Source organism: Ochlerotatus camptorhynchus, unplaced genomic scaffold (assembly GCF_037179485.1).
Source record: "Ochlerotatus camptorhynchus isolate MF236.1 unplaced genomic scaffold, CSIRO-AGI_Acam_v1.1 ptg000008l, whole genome shotgun sequence".
Lineage (NCBI taxonomy): Eukaryota > Metazoa > Arthropoda > Insecta > Diptera > Culicidae > Ochlerotatus > Ochlerotatus camptorhynchus.
In genome coordinates, this window is record NW_027040500.1 from 3,500,686 (window position 1) to 3,518,154 (window position 17,469).

General features: G+C 38.9%; 1 protein-coding gene across 3 annotated transcripts in view; it reads right to left on the reverse strand.

The window, feature by feature from the left end:
• The window catches only part of LOC135698300 (protein qui-1), a 252,835-nt gene that overhangs the window by 198,887 nt on the left and 36,479 nt on the right, over positions 1-17,469 (reverse strand). For all 3 annotated transcript variants that reach the window (XR_010517471.1, XM_065218228.1, XM_065218216.1), the window contains exon 2: positions 10,306-10,328. The gene's annotated coding sequence lies outside the window, so the exon portion shown is untranslated. The remainder of the gene's footprint in view (positions 1-10,305; positions 10,329-17,469) is intronic.

The window sequence follows — 17,469 nt, forward strand, 5'->3', positions numbered from 1 at the left end:
GGTTGAGAACTGGATGCAAGGAGTGAAACTATACATAGCCCACCACCAGCGGTGTCAACCTTTCGGTTTTAACAATTTTTTAGCCTAACAAATTTCTTGCAGAACCTTACGGTATTAAAATAAACAAAGGAGTCCCACCTTTTTTCGTGCACACTGCTGCCTATCAATAAACGGAATTGCTATTGATCAGTAGCTGCAAAGTGGTTCAGCTGGCAGAAATCATCGTCTAGAAGCATGCCATAGCCTCGAAGCGCGTGCTGAAATACCTGAGAGATCGACAATCCAGGACCATGCAATAGCAAAAGGAATCTTCTGGCTACCGCATCTTCGTTGATACTTAGGTACCGCGGTGCAACCTGGATTACAGCGCACACACTAGCTCTACTAATCTTGAGAAACCACCAATATTGTCTCAACAGAATGTCTAGAAACCTATTTACAAAAAAAAAACAAGACCTCAATCTTGTTGTCAGCGACAGACGGAAACAAACTTTACCCTTCCATATTCGTCTTACTTCAGCTCTCGTTCAATCAAGCAGCCAAAACATAACTTTTTACCGAAAGACATGCACGAACCGAAACTTCCTGATTAAACAACAACAAAGATCCGCAGTTCGTGTAGTAGGAGCGAAGTAAAATGAAATCTTATTCCCCCAGATGTAAATCCCCCTGTTCTGTTGATTTTTTCCCTTCCGAAAAAAAAGCATATCCACCCCAAAACCACTCGGCAAAAAGAGGTTGAAAGCATATTTGCGGGTGGAGCACGTGTCAAAGTTTAACCGCAGCTGTTCGCCACGTTCAGTCGCAAAGCCGTATCAATGTGTTTCCAATTTGCATTTGAAAGCAAAGTTTTGAAAGCAGCTGCTGTCTCTCCGCCTAAGCTAGAGACCTAACAAGAAACGGCAGTGGAAAACGCAGCCTTCGGAACAATGAAAGCGCGCAGAGTACAACTTGATCTTTCATCATCAGTCATGTTTTTTGGTTTATAGAGTAAATATAAATCATTCACTACGAAACCTTTTGTACATGAGAAATATCCATGGAAAACTTAATTTTGCTGCTCACAATATAAATAATATTCATTGTGCTTAGACTGAACAGCATCCTTTTCACAAAATTCTACATGAGTGGGAAATAATCGAAAGTTTCTGCTCTAAAAAGTTGTACCTTCCAACATTCTCAAGGTTTCATCTCATCGTCGAAAGTTTTTGGCTCCAGCAACGATGATATGAAAAACATTGACTTTGGCGAGAGAACAAATTCTCCCCATATCTCATGTGACAAAGGTCTTGCTCGAAAGAACAAAAAGCAAGCAAGAGAACGAAATGAAATTTTAAATTCAAAATCTATAGCCATGAATACAAGCAGGGACTAGGAAACTTTAGCAATTTTGGAATTGGAATAAAGTTGTTTGCGGCTGAGTGTGAAGTGCGGATACAAGTTATTCGTGGTAAGTAGACCATCATTGACCCTTGGTGAAGTATGCATTAGTAACATCATCTTTTTGGTTTCGCTCCATTTTAAAAAGTTGAAATGCTTTAACGAGAGTTTCCGTTCCCCCCAAACAACAGAGAAAGTCCTTGAGATCTGTTTTCATATTCCAAGGCATCGCAGTTTCTCATCAATGATTGTTTCATTTTTGATATTTACTCTCTTACCCATCGCTATCGCACCATATCAAAGGAAAAGTCATAGCCTTCTACCTCGAGGGTACAGCCTACTACTAGACCGGATCTTCATTAGACAACTCCGTCTTTTACCGATGAAATGTTTGCTCTGCTCTTTCTTACCAAATAGAAGAGTCAAAATTCGGTTGGCCATTTGTCTTGTGATTATCTTAATCATTACCCAAGAAACAAATGGTCGACTTTAAAACTTCCGCAGCTCACCATTATCATCATTGCCATTATGAACATCATTTAGGTGGAATGAAAAACTTTTACTCTGCCCGCTTGTTCTCCGGGCCATCCGGTGTGCGCAGCGTGCCGTGATCTATTACGTGACACAAAGAAGATTATTCTCCGCCTGGATTTGCGCTCCTGTTTGCACAAAACTTTTAAGTCTTTCTACCAACTCACCCGTGCAGCAGCTATTGTCAAATTAGTTACCCGGAGATTAAAGCGGAAGGAATTATTGCTCGAGCCATGAATTTTTAGACTACTGAAAATATCGTACCGTACTCAGGGAGCAGATTGATCGCCGGGTGAAATTGATCATTATGCCTTGCGTTGATATATATCACGTGAAATCTTTCGTCAAGGGACTCTAATGTTTGTTTTGATGAGTTTTTCTCAACAAAAATGTGTGATTTACTGCAAAATTTCAATTTTATTTACTGGCGTTCACAGCTAACGATTTCATTAGCGGCACCGGTTGTGTAGTGGTAAGCGTGATTGCCTCTCACCACAATGGGCCTTGGTTTAATCACAATCGGCGCAGTCGGGATTTTCTGAGGCAAACATCTCTGATCAGAAGTAAATCCGTTGGTTCGACCCCAGTCCACGAGTCGTTTGGTCGATATGTGAGGTCCAAGTATAGGAGCTGCTTCCCTGGCGTCGGTAACATTGGTACATACTCAGAACGAAAAACAAGATCGAGGGAAAACAAATAATGAAGAAAACAAGTTCATCATTCAAACAAACGATTATAGGACGGCAAAGACTATTGTTAACAGTTTGAAAGAAGATTTTTAGTGTCACTGAAGTCGAGCTATTTAAAAATTACGAAAAAAGAACTTTCCAATGCCAAGAAATTAGAAGATATTACATTTCCTATGATCCTCCGCAACGAATACCACAGAGAATGATCATTAGTGGAGCTAATAGGGGTGCCAAGGGGGCCAGGCCCTCTCCAGATTTTTTTTTTTTTTTTTTTTGTGCCACCGGTATTTTGTCGACTTGGAAAGTTTGATGTTACTAGGTATTTAACAGCGATTAATTAAATTGGACCACAAACAACGCTTTTAAATGTTCTTTATTTTTTCTTCCTTTCTTCTATGCTTTTTTTCTATTTTCAGATTTGAAAAATTAAATCATATCGATATTTAATCGATGGCTCGATCGTCTTCAAGCTCTACAAATTGACCATGAAACCAAAGATTTTTCTTTAACTTCTGGGTACTTGTAAAACATCAAGGACTTCTAAGAAGTTCAGGGAATATCGTAGAAATTTAGGAGACTTCGAGGATCTTCAGAAAAAATCGTAAAACAAGGAACTCGGAAAAGTTCTCAAAACTGCGTAGAAGTGGAAAATTTATTTAAGATTGAGTAGCTTCGTAGAAGTAAAGGGAACGTTATTTGGTTTCAGTGAAGCTTATTATTGATCAAAACCTTTATATAACTTCAAAGCACTTTTTCGAAGCCTCATGGACTTGGAATAATTGTTGTAATTACGTACAAATTCAAAAAATTTCGTCGTGGAACTTCGCGGAAAATCAACGAAAAACGTAGAAAGGCAGCAAACTTTGCAGAAGTTTTGTGAACTTCGTAGCATTTTGAGAAGCTGCGTAAAACTTCATACAAGTGTAAGGAATTTTGAAAAAGTTCAGGGAATTTTGTAGAAGATCTAAAAATAGTTAAATAAACTTCTAAGAATTTCAGAGATTTTTTGTATCTTTATTAAGGAGACTTTCCCTGAGCTGGTTCGTCTCCAACTTCAGAGATCCTCGCTTCAATTTAAGGAACTTCGTTGAAGTTTGTCAGAGATCTTACTTCAAAAAAGGTCCATGAACTTCTTGGAGGTTTTGGGAACTTCTTTAAACTTCATGGAGTTTTCCAGATGTTTAAGAATGTTTGTAGATGATAGGTGTCTTTCAAGGAGTGCGAAGATGTTCAGAGATCTCTTAGAATTAAAAAAGATAGAAAAATATGGAATTTGGAATAAATTCAGGGAACTTCGTAGATGTTCAGGAAACGTTGCATAAGTTACAGGATATTCATTCAGACATCCTTCCTATAAGTTCAAAAGATCTTCATATAGACGAAGATATTCTTAAGTTCTCAGGATACTTTTCCAAGACTTCAGGCTGATCAAGTTCTGAGGATCTCCAACTGTTTAAAAATGCAATGTTCTTAAAAGACTGTAGGTTTTAGTATTCAAAAGTGTTCCAGGTAACTGAATCTGATGGAATCTTGGAATCTTGATGATGAATCTAGATTTTATGGAATTGTTTGTACATTCTCTATAAGGAAGACCCGTGCCTTGACGATTTAGCTATATTGTCAAAAATTAACAATCCAGCAGCAGAAGAGATTGAAATTTCTACATATACCTAATGTGTATAAATTTCTTTCTTTAAGATGAAATTTATGCACAGAATTCAACTGCACGATAGTTTGAATGGCATAGCATATACAAAATCCGTGCTTTGTGTGTGTGTTCAATATATAAAAATTACTGAAAAAGCTCTTACCTGTATAAAGTACGTGTAAATAATAAATTGGTACCGAATTGGTTTAACCAAAACACAATGCTGTTGTAAAAAAAAAAAAAATTTCAATAAATAGGGGAAATGGCTCTAATGTTGGCCTATGGATCTAAGAGTGAGCCCATCGTTAAAAATCTACTATTTATCTATTTTATGTAAATGAACGCGTCATTGGGACAGTACTAACGGATATTTTTAGTCACTATTGAAAATTTAGTCGATTGCTGAATTTATTTATGGGCCCAAATTAGGGGCATTTAGGCCAACATTACACCGATTTCCCCTATCTAGTTACAAACAGGGATACAATCGTTCATGTTTCGAGTTCATTCGTTTTGATTAGAATAAAAATCTTGATTTTATATAAACAGTATGCAAAAAAAATGTATCCACCCCCTACCAATTTACATTTATTTTTGTTTTTCTGGTGAAAATCAGTTTAATTTTATGAGTGTTCCTCCATGATTTATCAATTTATGTTTATTTATCACATTGCCATTGAAAATACGGCGTTTATATATTTCCTTGAGATTTCATGTTATATAAAGGGGGAACACGAAATTATTGCGACACATTCAACAGGGCATAACTTTTTTACCATTGGGTAAAAATGAACCAAATTTTGCACACTTTCTCATTGATGTGTATTGTGTACATGCTGTCAAACTCGAAGTCGTGTTTTTCGATTCAACGAAAATGGAGGTGAACCAACGCGAGTTGAGAGAACAAATTCTTTCCAAACACCTGGAATTTCCTGACCTGTCGCACCGGCAGTTGGGAAAAATGTTGAACATTCACCATTCAACCGTCTCCAGAGTGTTGAAGCGGTTCCAGGAGCGGTTGACGTTGGACCACGGTAAAGGAGCTGGAAGAAAACCGGGACCGGAGAACAAAAAGACGGAGGGAAAGGAGAAGCGGATGATTAAAGCAAATCCCAACGTCTCAAGCCATGATTTGGCTAAAAGGATCGGCATGTCGCAGAGCTACGTCCAGAATGCAAAGAAGAGAGCTGGACTACATACATACAAGGTACAGAACTTCCCAAACCGCGATGAGCGGCAACAATCGACGGCTAAAACTCGGGCACGGAAGCTCTACGGGAAGATGCTGACAAAATATGGCTGCTGTGCGATGGACGACGAAACGTATATAAAAGCCGATTTTAAGCAAATTCCGGGGTTGGAGTTTTTCACCGGCAAGAGCAAGTTCGATGTGGACGACAAATTTAAGAAGAAGAAAATGTCGAAGTTCGCTGAGAAACTGGTACCGGATGACACTGTAAAGACTTTGATGGAGGGCATCAAGCGAAAATGCGTTCAATTTTACACTCAAGGCTCCATCGATTAACTTTTCTTTTGATTTTTGAAGTAAATATATGTATAAAACTACCCTAAAATTTTGATTCTAAACATTATAAGAAAATTGGCATGACATTTTCGGTGTCGCAATAATTTCGTGTTCGCCCTTTATTATGAAAAATTCTAAAAAATTACGCAAAAAAAGTTTATCCACCCCCAAACGGATACTATGACTTAAGTGTGTTTTATAGAGTTAAAGTGTGTATTCTGCAACTTTATCAAATGTAAACATTGTGACCATCGTGGAACGAAATTGTGCGCGATGAAAAAGAAGAGCTGGAGTACTTCTCGATTACTCGGAATTACCGGTGAACCTGGTAATGGGCTGACCGATCAACCACTTCTCCGTATCACTTCTCAACTCCATGGCACTATTCATCCATAACTATTGATCCATAACGAACCACCTTTGCGTTCGGACGCGCTTTAGCAGAGCTCTTGTATATACTTTTAAATATCCAAACAATTTTTAATCATATTTTAAAAACTGACCCGCGCGAACTCCGTGTTTATTTTAAACGTTTTTTTTTATCATCCGACGCGAGTGCAATGAAGTGCGGAAGAATTTTTTAGAAAGAATTTTTTGCGCAAGAAGAAAGTTAGAATGATTTTAGTGGGTCATAATTTTTTCCCATACTAATTTGACGAAAAACCCGAACAAAATTGAAATCGTTGGCGCGACCTCTTTAACGTTGACCAATTATTTAGCTGATTCTTTGCACAGATGTTTGTTTTTGTGTTATGAACTGAACTAGGGCCTATCAAAAATATCAATCTTTTTCCAGAATGAAACACCCTAATGGACATATGTATAGAACACTTCTAGAAAGAGCTAGAATTAGGGCCTAACAGCTTTTGTAAACAATGACTTCTATCGATGATAAAACGCTGACGCTGTGCTAAATTTTGAAAATTTTCAAAATTGACGCAGCGTCATGTTACTGTTTTGTCACATCAGCGTAATCAGAAGCGTATGTTGTGCCGTGTTGCTTTGAACACATCATGGAAAACATTGTTAGTAGGAATTTGCATTTGTAAGAAGGGCCAACCCCAATTCCCAAGCAAATGTCAGTGATTTTTTTCAATAAAATCGAGCATAAAATACAACTAGTGAAATAGCTTTGTAGACAATTTAAACTATTGCAATGTTTTATATATCCTTTAAAAATATTGTGTAAATACATGTTTGGCCAACACATTTCGATTAACGTATGCAGATCGTGTCGCATTGTTGCCTCTCTGAAGGGCCGCAGAGTTAATACTGTGACATGCGCAACTCACATGTCATGAATTTCCAAAAATCATTTCAGTTTTCAATTAGTAACAAACATTTTCCCATGCCTCACTCGGACATCGAACTCCTTACGCAGCAAGTGCATGGAGTAGTTCGATGAACGCTAAAACAAATTCAATAACCCATACTCGGCGTCTAAGGGTATCGTATTGCTTGTCGCCAAGGCGCACTCTGGGCAACCGATATTCCTAGTTGCTAAGCCGTTTTCAGCGCAACCGACTTAACCAATTTGCCTTCTCCAAATTCTTTCTCTCTCTCACTCTTTCATTCTCTCGTTTGTTAATATCGATCGCTGATTGGTGATCGTGTACATAAACTGTCACATAATGACTTCAGGTGTCTCCCTTGGGAAAAAAAATGTGTTAAGGAATATAATTTTGAATAATAATTATTATTGTTCTAAACGCCAACGAGCACGTTTGTGATTTCAAAAAGATATCACAATCCAGAAGAATCTGTAGGGACAAAGTGTCCCAAACGTAACAATACATCTCAGAGGATCAACTAATGTACGCCATTCACCAGGTTCACTGACGTTCCCATCACCATCCCTCCTGGCTCTGGACAGCCGTTGATTGAAGTTGTCTTGAATTGGAGGTAGATGGTGGATATGGCCGGAGCAAGTTATTCTTAAGAGGAAATGCAGTACCCCCAACAATTAAATACGGCATCACTTCATTTGAGCCTGGCAACTTGCTCGGTGCTTGCAAATCCAACTCGCCATTCACCAATCGCCTCCAAAATTCAGAATGCTCGGACTTTTTTTTTTTAATAAGAAATCTTCTTCAACAAATGATTAAAACGAGATTATGCTAAAGGGTGTCCACGATGAAATTGCCACACTATGAAATTGCTCTAACTTTTTAACCGTTGGGTAGAATTTAATGAAAATTTGGGTGGATTTAGTTCATAGTGCATTATTTACATCCTGCAAGTTTTAAAGTCCTGTGATCAAAACTCGCGGAACTGGAGTCGAAAGAACAGCTCGTGCGTGATAAAATCTTGCGCATTCACCACGAGAACAAGGATCTCTCGCATCGTTCCATCGCTAAAACGTTGGGAATCGCGAATTCCACGGTGTCGCGAGTGATTAAGCGGTTCGAGGGACGGTTGACCACCGATCGGAAGCCCAGAAGTGAAGGAAAAAGTATTCCGTACAACACCAAAAATCACAACCGCGTAGTTGGGGCCTTCAACCGAAATCCGAACGCCTCCGTTAGGGATGTGGGTAAGAAGCTGCACCTAAGCCGAAGTTTTGTCCAGAAGGCCAAAACTAAGGCTGGGCTTCGAACGTTCAAGGTACAAAAGGCCCCTAATCGCGACGAGAAGCAGAACAAGTCCGCCAAAACCCGTGCCAGGAAGTTGTACCTCAACATGCTGACGAAAGTTGAATGCTGCATCATGGACGACGAAACATATGTGAAGGCCGACTTCAAACAGATCCCCGGCAACCTGTTTTTCACGGCCAAGGATAAGTTCAGCGTTCCGGAGCATGTTCGCACTCAGAAGATGTCCAAATTTGCGAAGAAATTCCTGGTTTGGCAAGCCATCTGCACGTGCGGGAAGCGGAGTGCACCTTTCGTGACCCAGGACACGATGAACGGACAGGTGTACATAAAAGAGTGCCTCCAGAAGCGGCTGCTTCCTCTCCTGAAGGCCCACAACGTCCCAACAATCTTCTGGCCGGATTTGGCCTCATGCCACTACTCCAAGGACGTGCTGAAGTGGTATGCGGACAATAAGGTCAATTTCGTGCCGAAAATGTTCAACCCTCCCAACACTCCGGAGCTCCGCCCCATCGAGAAGTACTGGGCGATTATGAAGCAGCACCTTCTTAAACGACCTAAGGTAGTGAAGACAGTCGAGGAACTGAAGAAAGTGTGGGTTTACATGCAAAAAACGGTTGATTCACAGGTTGTGCAGGTTGTGCACTCTAGTATTTTCATTGGATTGAGCCTATATTAATATTATATATCAGATTTATTTATTATCGATGTACGAGTATTGCTTATAACATGCTGAAAGTTTTTCAGAAGTGGGCATCGGTAAACGCATGAACTTTACGAATACTTCTTCTTGGGCCTATCCAGTTTTTAATCATCTATCGGATGTATACACTGAGGCAAATGGACGTGAGAATTCCAAAAGATCCACTTATGAAGCTTCAGTAAGCCTCAATGATGTTATAATACAAAACAAATATTGTCATTGCTTAAAACTTAAACATTAAACAGTCATTCACTTCGGTGAAGCTGTATTTAAACTAAAAGGGTTGTTTATTGTTGTCATAAAACCACAATCAATCCGAGTGGAAGCCAAAAGGATGTTGAATTGTTACTTGGGATACCTTAATTATGCGTCCATTCATATCCCATGGCATCAAAACACATCATCAGAATTTTCCACGAAAATACTTAAACTGCAAACTTCCACTCACTCATTGTACTCTTATGCATGCTCACGGAATATCATCATAATTATATTAATGTCATTACAGGAAACGTCACTACCCATTTGATTTTCACGGTAGCATAGCCCTTATACATCCCATCAAGTCGAGCTTTTAAAAGCAATTTGTTCACTAATGAATAGGAGTAGAAATTATTTTCCCATTCCAGCGAAGTATCTTGCTGTGCCAAAAAACGAACACCACGAACGATGTCAAAAAGTGGTCTCACACCAAGTTGCTCAGCAATTCAATTAACAGTCAGCAATATGCAGATTTTCACCCCACCCACACTTCCACTTCAAGCCTGGTGCCAAACATTTGAGTACTGTCCAAACCTAATGAATCCGACTTTGCAAGGATTAGTCTGTTTCCCGAGACGACAAAAAGCAATGAATCAAGCCGCTGAATCACTTAACGCATACCAACGCTCGAGATTAGCAAAATTTGCTTGCCTAATCAGTAAATAAAGGGCAGAAAAATGGAAATCGATTGGCTCTAGGGTGTTTTGCTCAGTCCGGATACGGTGCCGTATGCTGCTACGCTTTTGGTACAACAGCTGTGAGCTTTTGACTATTGAAGTCTTAACTAACGGCTCTGCATGGCGGAATCCCTGAAAGTTATTATTTAATTACCGCTGTTAAAATACTTGATTTGCATAAATTTGCATCGAATGAACGGAACTGAAAAGGAAGGAACCACCGATAGGTGATACGAAATTCAGGTGAACTTAAATTTGAACTGGGAAATTTAGTGGTAGCTTATTTTTTAAAGAACTTACTTTTGATGCTGAGTCTGAGAAATCTGAAAAAAAGATCGAAGATTTCAAATTAGATTGATATATATTGACGTTATTTCTACTTCTAAATGTAACCGTCTCGTAGGTGTATGAAAGGCAGTACCAAAAGGCTAAGTTTAATACAGGATTTACTATTCGAATAAATTATATCTATATCATCAGTTTTAGGAAAACATCAGTTTTAATACGCATACAGGTACCATCAACGAGACAACTAAAAATAAGGACAGTGTTTATTATTTTATTTGGATTCATCACGCACAGATTGGAACACGTTGGTTACTGGCGGAGATGAACCAGCGTCTGGCTGAAAATCTCCTTAATAAAGACAACCAACCAACCAACCAACGTTGGTTACATCACCTTGGGACATGCTTCTTGCTTGCATCCAGTGATGCAAAATATCATGACACTCACGTGAGAGTCACCACCACATCAACCAACAATCGTTACTATTAGAATGTATTGCCCCGCAGTGAGAGGTACAAGCATGACTAGTGATTGTCACCAGTGATAGTGGCTGCTCACAGGCAAAACGAAACCCTTGCTGCTGATTATGAAAACCACAACGGAAAGAGTGAAGACTTGCACAGTACGATGATGAGATGAATGATTGTCAACATTTTATTAGGGTGGAACTGTAATTGTAAATAATGACTTCTACCGCCAATTTAACGCATATAAAAGCTCACTCCTGCAAATTAACAATTCCTGCTGGTAGAGTTTAATTGGCATGTGTAAGCTTATATTCGACGGCTGAAGCCAATGTATACAAAGCAATTCCGCCCTTTTGAAATGTTGGCACTGAAATATTCATTCACTGTTTGATGCCGCCGTGATTTCTAGGAATGGCGTTCTTCCTCGTGCGACGATTTTATACCGTAATCGAGACGCTACCGAATCAGGTCCACTACAGAAATCAGCTCACTAAATAGACGAAAGATACGTGATGGCAGTGGCGTAGCCTGGTGGGAGCAAAATAGGCAATCCATCTTCTGAGGGGTGACACCCAAAAAATACACGTCCAATACCAAAAGCATCTCTATGAATCACATCAAAAAATAAGGAATATTACATGGCATGTAAACCAAAACAATTTTAAAATTACATCGCTCTAAACTATCTTTTAATTTAATGTTACATTAAAAATCATGCACATAATAAAATCATGATAAAACTCATAAAATTTCACGTTTATTCGATTAATTTTCTCTTGCAGTGTAGTATCACCACGTGATGTAAAAACTTATCGAAGAACATCGGATTTTCAACGATAAAACCTATAAATTTACATTCTCGTTTAAATTTAAATCAACAAACATTAAGAAAGCTAATATGGCGGACGAACCGATTATTCGATCAGTTTTTTCTCCGCTTGGTTTGTTTTGTTTTGTGCGCTCAGTTTTGGTTATGTGGATTGATTTATCGTGCATACGCGCGTCCACAAATAGAAAATGGATGACAGACAAAATATTGATTAGAGCGGTTTTATACAGAGAGCGGCTTTATACAGAGAGCACTTTTAGTTCTTGCAGAAAATATAAAAAATTGGATCTGGAAAAATAGAAAAACATTCAAAAATGCGCTCGTTATTCCTTTTTTTGTCCTGACTGAACATTTTAATGCAGCGGTGAAAGTGTAGGGTATGTACTATGCCGTGAAGGCGGGATATTCCGCGTACTTGACAATCAGTTCGATTTTATGCAAATTCGTTCATAAGGCGAAATGCGTGTAATTCTAAATGTCCTGTAAAATTACAAGGTGAGCCCATCTAAAGAATTCCATGTAAAATTCAAGTGACGTTAAGTTTTACATGCATGTAAAATTCAAGTCGTGTTAAAAGCAGATTAATTTTACATTAATATACATGCTCTTTTTATGTGCATGGAAATTCGTATAAAATTACAAAATAATTTGAACTGTGTACTTTTTGCATCGATTGTATAAAAGTTACCGAGTCAAATCAAAAAACGAGTTTAAAACATTGATTGAAAATTATTGAAAAAGCCAGTCATGACTATTATTGACTGGCAACTAATATGGATTTGAAACTGTAATGTTGATGTAGTTAAACAATAAAAAAAAAGTGTTTAAAACTAAAATATCAAACATTGTCCTTGTTCAATTTTTTATAAATATTTTTTATTTTCATTAAAAAGCATTTGAAAAATGCAAATATTTTAAACATTGGAAATCTTGGACACTCAAAAATTGACAATAATCGCAGAACAACAACTTTTGGTCAAACAATTTTTTTTTCAATATTTTATTTGTTAGGCTCAAATGTACAAAAGGAGTTCATGGAGCCGAGAATAATTAAATCATTGAATGATTACATTAAAGTATTAAGAGGAATATAATTTATGAGTTCTTCTTACTCTTTCTTGGAGGTGACTTGAGTTCAGATTCCACTTTAATCCGTGCCCTCAACTCCCTTGTTTCTGCCAATTTTTTTCCTTCAACTTGGCCTCCTCTTCGTCCTTTATCCGCTTCTTCTCGATATAGTCCACTATCTCGAATTTGTAGTAGTAGTAGTAGTACGCATCGCTTTTGCACTTGAAAACTTGCTCCACTGTTCTTCTCGGCGTCCACGTCCCCGGTGGTTCGCCTATTTTCCCCCCACCAGGCTACGCCACATCCATCACCTCCACCTCTTTCTTCCAGGACCTCAACTGCTTCCTCGTTGTACTGGATGCTTCTGGTTTTTCCGCTTGTTCAGCAATCCATCCGATGTCTCTTCAAAGGAAACACAAATTGTTCATCTCTTGATAGAATATGTTCACCTTTCGATTGAGGAAATGCAGCGAGTTAGGAATCTCCGTTTTAACATCCATATATAGACCCCGGACACGCTTCACATCACCATACTTCCACAGCACCACCGGTAGATCATTATCTGGCAATTCTAGTGGGAGATCATATACTCTCACGTATTGAAAGCTATCCCCAACAGGTGACATACGTACCTCGACTGACCTCTCATCGGCATAATGGAAAATAAATTATGGTTTAGGGTTGTGTAGCAAACAATAAAGCATCGAATCCTCTAAAACAAACTTGATGAATATAGATTTGTCCTCCGCTATGCAATATGTAGCGGTCATCTGAGTTGGATCCGCATCCAGCGATTTCACAAAATTCGCAATGCCTTCCATGGATGGTTTCACCGATCCATGTCCCAACAAACATTTATTCAGGCAAAAATAAGCATTTTCAAATCAAAAGAGGCTTATTCAGCCCATAATCACTAACTGTTTGTTGGGGTGGGAAGCTGAATCTTGAGGTTAGTTTTATTTTCACCAAAATCTTCAGAAGTTGTTTGCTTCCACAGTAAAAGCGAACGAGCTACAAACAATGAGCACACACCACAACAATGAGTTGCTATCTAAAAACTGACTATCGCCCCTAGTAACCAATAATAAATAAGTAATAAATAATTTGCAAAAAGGGTTTTGTCCTGTACACCAATTCTATAGTAAGGTCGCACTTCTATGAAAGTTAATTCTAAAGTCAGGTCTTTATGAAAGTTATTTTTAAAGACAGGTATGAAAGTGTAATGATTTATCAGCAATAGTAGTAGTATTGAAGCTGTTTGACGAATTAAACCTAGTCCTTCTGCGTGAGAACCCCAGCGCCTACTGTTGGAGTTTTCAGTGCCTGCTGACTGACTTGAATACGAAACACAACACATTGATGAATTTTAAAGTGGTTTTTGCCAGCATGGTATTCCAACACACTTGTGGCGCAGTGCTTGGCGTTCGTAGATCGCATGCCGAATACACAGGTTCGAATCCAAGAAATTGCTCTTTAATTTTTTTTTATGTTTGGATAGAAAATTGATGCACTGCATAAATATAAGAATTAAGATATATTTGAGCCACTGATCATTTCATATTTACGTACATTAAATTTTGTTAATAATAAAGACTTGCGCGGATTGCTTCATGTGGGCTATTTTTTAGAAACTTTGAAGTTCCTAAGAAGTTCCACATGGAACTTGTTCGGTACTTTGTTCTGGCCATGTTTTCAGCCTTGCCTAAAGTTCCTAATAAGTGCTTAGGGATGCTTTTTGCAACTTTTTTTGAACTTCAAGTTGCTTGGAGTACGTATCGGAACGTATCTTGAGCATTGTTGTAGGTATGTCTCTTAAATTATTCCATTAATGCCAATAATGCAAAAAAAGTCATGTCGCAAACTTATAGCTTGTCAAGTTTATATGTAACTTGTACTATTATTCTCAAAATATCAAACGTTAAATGACGTAGCATATATTCAAGACATCCTCTCCTTCCTTGTAGCTTATTTTCCAACACGATGTTTTGTCATTAATGCATGGTTTCTAACTACATTTATATGGATTTATTGTTGGTTTACTTCTCAAAATATTTTATGCAATTAATTTCTCAAACAACATCTTGAATCCCATTAAAACCATTATCAATAATGTAAATAATACAGTCCAAACACCAATTGACCAAGCCAGACCTGAACTACCAAAACCAAAAAGCAGCTTGAATGTAAGTTTTAAGAGCTTAGGTATCACTAAACGTTAAAGTAACCACAAGAGCATACTTCTACCGTTCTTCCTTATTCTCAACTTTTTAAACACTCAAGTACCCCACCAAGAAGTCACACGCTAAGAAGTTTTTCTTCGGAAAAGCAAAATCAAGCTACGAGAAGTAAATATTGCCCCCACCTTTTCCCTGTTTGCACGTGCTGAAAACAGCTATCCGATGTCAAAACTGCAACAGCACCACATTGTAGCAGCACTCGAGCTACACCCAAGCTTATGTTAATAGTCAAGTATTTACCCATATATGTAGCGAGGTACATACATATCGCCACTCCACAAGTGCTCATATACTGGGAGAAATTGGGGTGGCTGAAACACCAAAACCGATACCGATGACCAAACTCATTCCCGCATTATGCACTCGAAGAGAAAGTTGGACCACTTTTGCTGCTAGAAGGATGTCCCCGATCGCAATAGGAACCAATTTTAGTGAAGACATGTTTATTATTTTATGACCTATAGAATCGAGGCATAAGTGAAAAAGAAGCACAGCAAAAACTACGAACATATACATACATGCAATATGCTGTTTTGCGTATCCCTAAGCATTCAGGAAGCTCGTATCGGTGAAGAGGTGCTTTTATTACCACGAAACTCATTTATCACTGTTCTCTAGCCGGAAGATGGCTTAACATGCTACATCAGGCAGAGAAATGAGAGAAGTCCCATCATAATTTAGAGGTAACCCCGACAACACAAGCTGCTGTGCTTCAATCTGGTGTTACGTTCATTCTTTTCCCCTGGATAAGTATCACATTGCTGTTTACAGCCGGAATGCTGTGTCGCGAGGATGTTTCATGGCAGGATCATTGATGGAATGGAGAAAGGCATGTGCTTTATGAAACACAAGCTATCCGGAAGATGTGTGACAAGATAGATTGGTGTGTATGCAGTGGTGTGCTCAAGGGGGGGGGGGGTGGAAGAGCCATGCCTCCGGGGAGGGCCATCCCAGTGATTTTGAGTTCGCACCCCATGCGCACACCTGATACGTTTAAGCTAACCAATCAATTGTATAATTTGTATAGGCATATCCATTCTCCCTGTTATTCAAATTCAATCTTTCCAAATTATCAAAAACAAAAAGAACAATAGTCACTTTAGATCGTCCATCAATTACTTCAAAATCATCTAAAAACCATTAAGTTTCTATCGACACCCTAAACGCCCAGCTGTTACCTACAAACACCCTATCAACACCCTAAACGCCCTTTAGTTGCAGAACAACCTCTTAAAATGTTTTTTTTTTCCTTGATTTGTTTTCCGTCGATTCCGTGCTGAGTACCAATGCTACCAATGCCAGGGAGGCATCTCCCACACCTGGACCCTACCTTTCGACCCATCAACTCATGAACCGGGGATCAACGGCTTAACTTCCCCGTGGCGCCGAGTGAGATTGTTCCCAGGCCAGCTGGGGTGAGAGGTAATCACGCTTACCACTACACCACCGACGCCGCTTCCTCCCAAAATGTTGATATAAGTTTAATAGTCCTCCTATACGCCCTCTTGCTACTTCACCGTCATAACAAAAAAACCTTGAACGCCTTGTTGTTGTAGTTTAACCTCCCAAAATTTTACAAGAGATCAATAGTTACTTAGAACGTCTTCCTGCTACTTATAAATCATCCGCAAAATCATCAAGTTTCTATAGACACCTCAAACGCTCTGCTGTTGCAGATCAAACTACCATAACTTCTGAACAATTGCTTTGATACGTATGGTTTCGACCACCCAATATTCAAAAATATTTCGCACCAACGAACAGTGTAGAGCTTTTAGGCAGAACGCATCTTTGTATTTTTTGGCGATGCAGAATATGAATTGTGAGGAAGCTATGGATACCAAATATGCAACATGATCCTTGATGGTCGATACACGTTTTGAACTAATGCCCGTTTGGACGTAGTCATAGTGAAACAACGATCGCTTGCGGCCGAAGAAAATTTGCACAGCATTTCGAAATATTGGGTGACATACGACATAACGTGACACCACTCAGCGAAAACTTCCGATTATTGGTGCAGGAAAATGGCAAAACTTGGTTCTCTTATCACAAAGTAGGGTTTCAGGTCGTCCGCATACGATAGTTCAAGGTATTTCAAGATGCTGTTGACGTCGTTCATGTACAACAGAAACAGAATTGCCCAATATGGCTGCCTTGTGGAACGCCAGATGTCACGGGGAAGGATGAAGAAACATAGCCTCCTATCTTGACAGACATACTTCGACCAGTCAGGTAAGAGTAAAACCAAGCAAGCAGGTTGTCGTGAACGCCTATCCTGACGTATTTGGCCAACGCAATGTGACATTTGATCAAATGATGACAAACTGACAAACTTGGTTCATTTTGTCGAATGCTGCAGAGAGGTCCGTATAGCATCTACTTGATGACCGCGTTAGAGTTCACGAATGATGATCGAAGTGAACGTAATTAAATTGGTCGTCGTCAAACACTTAGGCATGAAGCCAATGCCGATCCTTCGAGATACAATGTGCAAAAGCTACACTCAACGAAGCTATTCCTCGATAGTTTGAAACAATTTCTTTGCAGCCCTATTTGTGAATGGGGAACACAA